This window comes from Pundamilia nyererei, unplaced genomic scaffold, assembly GCF_000239375.1.
Source record: "Pundamilia nyererei isolate P.nyererei 1_Seehausen unplaced genomic scaffold, PunNye1.0 scaffold00098, whole genome shotgun sequence".
Lineage (NCBI taxonomy): Eukaryota > Metazoa > Chordata > Actinopteri > Cichliformes > Cichlidae > Pundamilia > Pundamilia nyererei.
The window spans coordinates 2,268,050-2,275,042 of record NW_005187499.1 but is presented as its reverse complement, the minus strand read 5'-3'; the positions used below and the strand labels follow the sequence as shown (position 1 = coordinate 2,275,042).

At 41.7% G+C, this 6,993-nt stretch overlaps 1 protein-coding gene across 10 annotated transcripts in view; it reads right to left on the bottom strand.

Annotated features, from left to right (window-relative positions):
* ctnnd2b (catenin (cadherin-associated protein), delta 2b) overlaps positions 1 to 6,993 on the bottom strand; it is a 231,489-nt gene that overhangs the window by 58,484 nt on the left and 166,012 nt on the right. The gene's annotated exons all lie outside the window — the stretch shown is intronic.

Sequence of the window (6,993 nt, the reverse complement as noted above, 5' to 3'; positions counted from 1 at the left end):
ATAAAACTTTAGGATTACCTCTGCTCTTTGTAACCAACTGAGAAAAGTAAGCAGCCCTCGCAACTCTAATAGCACTGTTAAAGGAGGCTAAAAGATCCTTTAAATAGAGGAGATGAACATTTAAGTGCGTTTTCCTCCATAACCGCTCGGCTTTACGACAATTTCGTTTTATAAGACGAATGTTGTCATTTAACCAGGGTACAGACTTAGAAACAAGCACAGGTCTCATTTTAATCGGACAGATTTCATCTAAGATCGAAAGACAATGATAATTGAATAGATCTATAGAAAAATCAACATCGTTTTGTGGGGATAATGTTAATTTAAAAGCATCAGAGAACTTCTGTGCTGTGGAGGGGTTTATAGTACGGGAAATGACTGTCCGATGAACAGGAGACATAGGCTCGCAAAAAGACATATAAAAAAAGACACAATAATGGTCAGAAATAAAAATGTCCTTAGAACAAATAAAATCAATATTCAGACCCAAAGAAAAGACAAGGTCCAATGTATGGCCTTTGTTGTGTGTGGGGCCAGATACATGTTGGATAAAATGAAAAGAGTCCATAATGCTGGTAAAACCCCTAGCAAAGGGGTCGGACTCATCATCGACATGTATATTAAAATCTCCCACAAGAAGCAATTTAGACAACCTCATAGTAGAGGACAGAAAATCACTAAACTCAGCTAAGAACGAGCTGTTTGGGCCAGGAGAGCGATAAACCAGTGCACAGTGAAAAGGATCCTTCTTTCCGATTTTGATGAGCTGCAGCTCAAAAGACAGAAAGTGTCCAACTTTCACTGCACGGCAGTCTAAACGGCTCCGAAATGCCACCGCGAGGCCTCCTCCACGACCAGATCCTCGAGGCTGGCTAATGACAGAGAAGCCGTTTGGGCACATTTCAATAGTAGACGAATAATCCGAACCCCGTTGCCAGGTCTCAGTCAAAAGAAGGAAGTCCAGATTTTTAGAAACAATGAAATCGTTAAGCACAAACGATTTATTCGCCAAAGATCGGGCATTAAAGAGCGCCATAGACAGTGGGGTGAAAACATTGTTGTTGGTAGAAGCTCGAGTTTCTCGAGCTAAAGGGCGTAAATTCCCGAGATCAGATCGGCGTTGGCCGAAGATTCAGTCACAGGCAGAGGGTGGAAGGTACCAGAGGAATGCGGGAAAAAGAGTGGAGAATGGAAAGTCCCACAAAAGGAAGAGGAAAAAACATCTTTGGCCGTCATTGACGAACGGATGGATAATAGCGTCAGACGGTCGTAGACCAAGGCAGCCAGAACATCATTAAAACAGTTAAAAGACAGCAGAGTAGAGAGAAAAAACACAACAATAGAGCGAAAACAGCTACACCCGACAGCGGCAAAGCCAAACACAGGCGCCATCATGCCGGAGAGTTTTATTGTTAGCAACAAAACAGAACAGTTGTGGAATTGAAGTAAACATACGTATTAGTATGTATTACTCTACTTTCAAGGACCCATTGAGACAAGACCAAAGATGAGATGTTTGGTCATAATGCAAAGCGCCACACTTGTCTAAAAACAAACACACAAACACAGAATATCAGCACAAATACCTCATCCCAACTATCAAACACGGTGGTGGAGGGGTGATGATTTGGGATTGATTTGCAGCTGCAGGACCTGGGCACGTACCAGTCACTGAGGCAACTATGAACTACTCTGTATACCAAAGTACTCCAGAGTCAAATGTAAGCCAACTCTGACAGCTAAACTGGGTCTGTCAAGGTTCTGGGTCATTTGACATGGTATTTGTGGTTTTTGGGCTTTCAGGTTTTGTTTATTTAAATAATCTATTCGACTCATGGTTTGATTCATGTATTTTCAGTGTATTTAGTCTAATTCATAGATGCTTTAGAGTCTATTTCCTTCATCAGGGTTCCCATCCTCTTGTGTCGACCTCATTCACGTGTGTGTTTTCCCTGTTTAGTTATCTCACTTCCTGCTTTATTTTGATAGCTGTGCTTTGCTTTTGCTCTGTGATTTAGTTCAGCTGTCTTTATGTTTCCAATACTTTATAGTCTTCAGTTCCTTTTTGGACTTTTTGTTTCATCCCTTTTTTGTGGATTATCTGCCAACAGCCTTAATAAATGGTTCTCTTTTTGTTAATTCCTTCCTGCATTCTGAGTCTGAGTGTTTGGATCCACATTCTACAACTTGTGATGGGATCATGCATCAGGACAAAAGAATCTCAGTGTGTAAAAAGCCTGGACCTCAACTTGATTGAACTGCTGGGACCTTAAGAGAGCTGTGCATAAACAGATGTTCATAAATCGTAAGGAACTGAAACGATCTCGTACAGAAGAATGGGACGCAATTACTCAGCAATAATGTGAGAGACTGAGAAAGTCATGCAGAAAATGACTGCTAAACATGGTCCTGCAGGGTATTGAATCATGGGGTTCAGAAAGTCCTGTGAAAACTTTCCTTTTCACATGACTGAATGCACTGAAGTACTTGGTTACGTTTAGACACTATAATGTTTTGGTAAGGTTTAGGAAAAAAACAAAAAAAACATCCAAACCACCCTGTAATTAAAGGACAGAGTGCTACAATAATTCTGCAAGTTGAAAAATGACGCTTAAAGGGCTTTTATTTCAAGGGGTCTCCCAGAAGTGTTACAATCAAGTGACAGATCAAACTTAGTACTGTCTAGACTCGTTTCACGCACAAACACAAAACACATCTTATGCGTAATTTTGGGAATGCCAACAGCTCTGGAATAACAGCAGTATTTGACACCTTGAGAATGGGAACGGGCTGAGATCTCTCTGTCTATTATTTCACCAGTCAGGCATCTTTCTCAAGGACAAAAACAGCTTGGCCCCTGGGTTGTAGTTTTGGCAGTCCTGTGCTACATACTACCATACTTCATCAGTCATCTTACACACCCTCGTCTCTCCCTCACTCTATTTTTTAATGCCTGTTGGCTCATTGCTGTTTGAAGAACTTTGTTTGCCCTCGAATCCATTTCCTCCATGGGGATTAATAAAGTGAACAGAGCTGAACTGAGTTGACATTGAGGAGACAGATGAAACTGTTTTCTGCAAGACACTGAGCAGTGATGGCTCGAAAGTACAGGAGGAGCAAGTGTAGACACGCAGTTATAAGCAAAACTGGGTTAAGTGCTCGTAATGAGGAGTTAATGCCATCTGATGAGCAGTGTGGCGGAGCTCCTGCAGGTGCGCACGACTGGGGCAGAGTTTATTGTGAACAAAGGCATGTCTTCAATCTTCATTTCTTGATGTAATGCATTACACTCAGCAACACCTTCACATATTGCAGTGCAGACACATACTTCATACTGCAGTTCTCTTCATTACTTGCCGCAACAAAGAGAACTAGATAATGCCGAGAAAAGCATAAAAGATTCCTATGAAGAAACTGGGCAGATTCACCGCCTTCCAGCTCAGCATCTGATTTCTCACAATGTGTGATGCTAATCAGGTGTTCTTTATCCTGAATGAAGAACACTGAGAGAAAGCCTTCTTCATCAATTCCAATTAGGGACTAAATAAGTTAACAAATTAACCAGATTTTTCAATGTGTAGATTTTTGTGCTTAAGCTTCATAAAACATTTATCATATAAAGTTATTTATTATGTGGCATGATTATGATCTGCACATTGGTCTCTGGTACTACATAGCTCCTCTCCTCCCTCTATGAAAACACACTAGCTAACTCATTCATATTAAAAAGCAAAAGAGGACTAAGGAGGAAGAAAACAGCAGCTGTAATTCTCATCTTCAGGAGTTCAGCTAAAATTAACCCCCTGCTTGCTTTATCTTTGTTCTTGTGTTAGAGAGCAATGGCACCTGGTACAGTACATACAAATTACATAAGACTTTATTTTTTTACTCTTGGTTGAACTCACAAGCGCCAACATTACATTAGTGAACTCAACAAAGGCATCTATTTGCATGCAGGTTTACTTCCGAGGAAAAATGAATACAAAAAAACACTGTGCGAGGACAGCCAGACCAGCCCTAAAGCATGATGGGCTTTCAGTTATTTAGATCAATTAGCAAACAGCTGTGGTGGAAAACAGCATCAATAGACATAAATCTGTTACAACAGCAAAACCTCTGTCTAAATACTGGGTAGGGCCCCCTTGTGCTGCAAACACAGCCATCTGGGGGTGTTCTGTGTTATCTTGCTCCACTTTGGACTCTTTGTCATGTTCCTCAAGTCGCTCCTAAGCATCCGCAAACAATGGCGACGGATCCTTTGGGTTTCCGAGCATCAGACCTATTCGGAATGAATGCTTTGATCGTTAGCATTTACTTTGTTTAGTGTTTTAATCTTCTGGTGTAACGGACAAAGAATACAGTGGGGCAAAAAAGTATTTAGTCAGCCACCGATTGTGCAAGTTCCCCCACTTAAAATGATGACACTGGAGGTACACTTCAACTGTGAGAGACAGAATGTGAAAAAAAAAATCCATGAATTCACATGGTAGGATTTGTAAAGAATTTATTCGTAAATTAGGGTGGAAAATAAGTATTTGGTCACCTCAAATATGGGAAATCTCTGGCTCTCACAGACCTGTAACGTCTTCCGTAAGAAGCTTTTCTGTCCCCCACTCGTTACCTGTATGAATGGCACCTGTTTGAACTCATCATCTGTATAAAAGACACCTGTCCACAGCCTCAAACAGTCAGACTCCAAACTCCGCCATGGCCAAGACCAAAGAGCTTTCGAAGGACACCAGGAAAAGTATTGTAGACCTGCACCAGACTGGGAAGAGTGAATCTACAATAGGCAAGCAGCTTGGTGTGAAAAATCAACTGTGGGAGCAATCATCAGAAAATGGAAGACATACAAGACCACTGATAATCTCCCTCGATCTGGGGCTCCACGCAAGATCTCATCCCGTGGGGTCAAAATGATCATGAGAACGGTGAGCAAAGATCCCAGAACCACACGGGGGGACCTGGTGAATGACCTGCAGAGAGCTGGGACCAAAGTAACAAAGGTCACCATCAGTAACACACTACAACGGCAGGGAATCAAATCCTGCAGTGCCAGACGTGTTCCGCTGCTGAAGCCAGTGCATGTCCAGGCCCGTCTGAAGTTTGCCAGAGAGCACATGGATGATACAGCAGAGGATTGGGAGAATGTCATGTGGTCAGATGAAACCAAAGTAGAACTTTTTGGTATAAACTCAACTCGTCGTGTTTGGAGGAAGAAGAATACTGAGTTGCATCCCAAGAACACCATACCTACTGTGAAGCATGGGGTGGAAACATCATGCTATGGGGCTGTTTTTCTGCCAAGGGGACAGGAGGACTGATCCGTGTTAAGGACAGAATGAATGGGGCCATGTATCGTGAGATTTTGAGCCAAAACCTCCTTCCATCAGTGAGAACTTTGAAGATGAAACGAGGCTGGGTCTTCCAACATGACAATGATCCAAAACACAGCGCCCGGGCAACAAAGGAGTGGCTCCGTAAGAAGCATTTGAAAGTCCTGGAGTGGCCTAGCCAGTCTCCAGACCTCAACCCCATAGAAAATCTGTGGCGGGAGTTGAAAGTCCGTGTTGCTCGGCGACAGCCCCAAAACATCACTGCTCTCGAGAAGATCTGCATGGAGGAATGGGCCAAAATACCAGCTACTGTGTGTGCAAACCTGGTAAAGACCTATAGTAAACGTTTGACCTCTGTTATTGCCAACAAAGGTTATGTTACAAAGTATTGAGTTGTATTTTTGTTATTGACCAAATACTTATTTTCCACCCTGATTTACGAATAAATTCTTTACAAATCCTACCATGTGGATTCATGGATTTTTTTTTCACATTCTGTCTCTCACAGTTGAAGTGTACCTCTGGTGCAAATTACTGACCTCTGTCATCATTTTAAGTGGGGAAACTTGCACAATCGGTGGCTGACTAAATACTTTTTTGCCCCACTGTATAGGGTGGCCCTGAGAGGTCAAACACACTGCGACTTAAGAAAACACCAGCAAACAGGAAAAAAAGCTGGAACAACTCTCACAGCAGGAGTGTTTTTGGGGGAAACAGCAGCGTGAGGGAATAGCCGTGGAAGTGACTGAAGGCAAAACACGGGAAAGACCGCATTGATTCACGCTTAAAAGAAGCAGAAGATTCTTCTGTACTGGGAGGGAGAAAAAGATGCAGATAATGTATGTTTTGATTTAATATTAACCGTGCACTCTTACCTCATCACTTCCCAAGCTGGTTGCAGTGTGTTTGATCTTTCAGGGCCACCGTAAGAATAGTCAAAAACGATATATATTTGGCTTTAAAGACTCAAAACTTTGTTTTCTCTCATGGTGACCCATGATCAAAGATGATGGTGCTTGGGTGCATTTAGAACAACTCATTTACAGACAATCAGGACAAATCAGAGACTTGGGTCTGTCTTAAAAAAACTCTAGTGAAAAGCAGGCGTACTTATCTGCTACTTTGCCGTTTTGTTTTGCTTTGATGCATTCTGCATTCATTTGTTATTTCTGGGTTGCTTTTAACTGCTTTATTGATTATCCAGTTTTCACAATTTTATCTAAAATTAGTCCCTTCTTATTTAAATTTTTTTTGCATACATTGTTGCAATATATAGTTGGATTTCTTTACTGTGTTCTTTTTAAAATGTTATGTTGCTGTAGATTGTTTTCAGAAAAAAGCACTTTGCGGAGGTGCCATGTAAATAAAGACTACTGTTTGTTCCAAAATGTCAATATGTGTAATTTAAGTAAGGCCCGCTGGCAAGATAACCGATGCGCTGCAATGCTAGAATGACCACAGGCAGTCTGCTTCAGGAACATTGTTGGTGAATCCACACAGAAAGCACCATGGAGAAGTTGCAGTATTATTTCACCATTTGTCTGTTCCATAAGTATGAAAAACATTTTTAATGCGAGCACACACACACACACACACACACACACACACACACACACACACACACACACACACACACACACACACACACACACACACA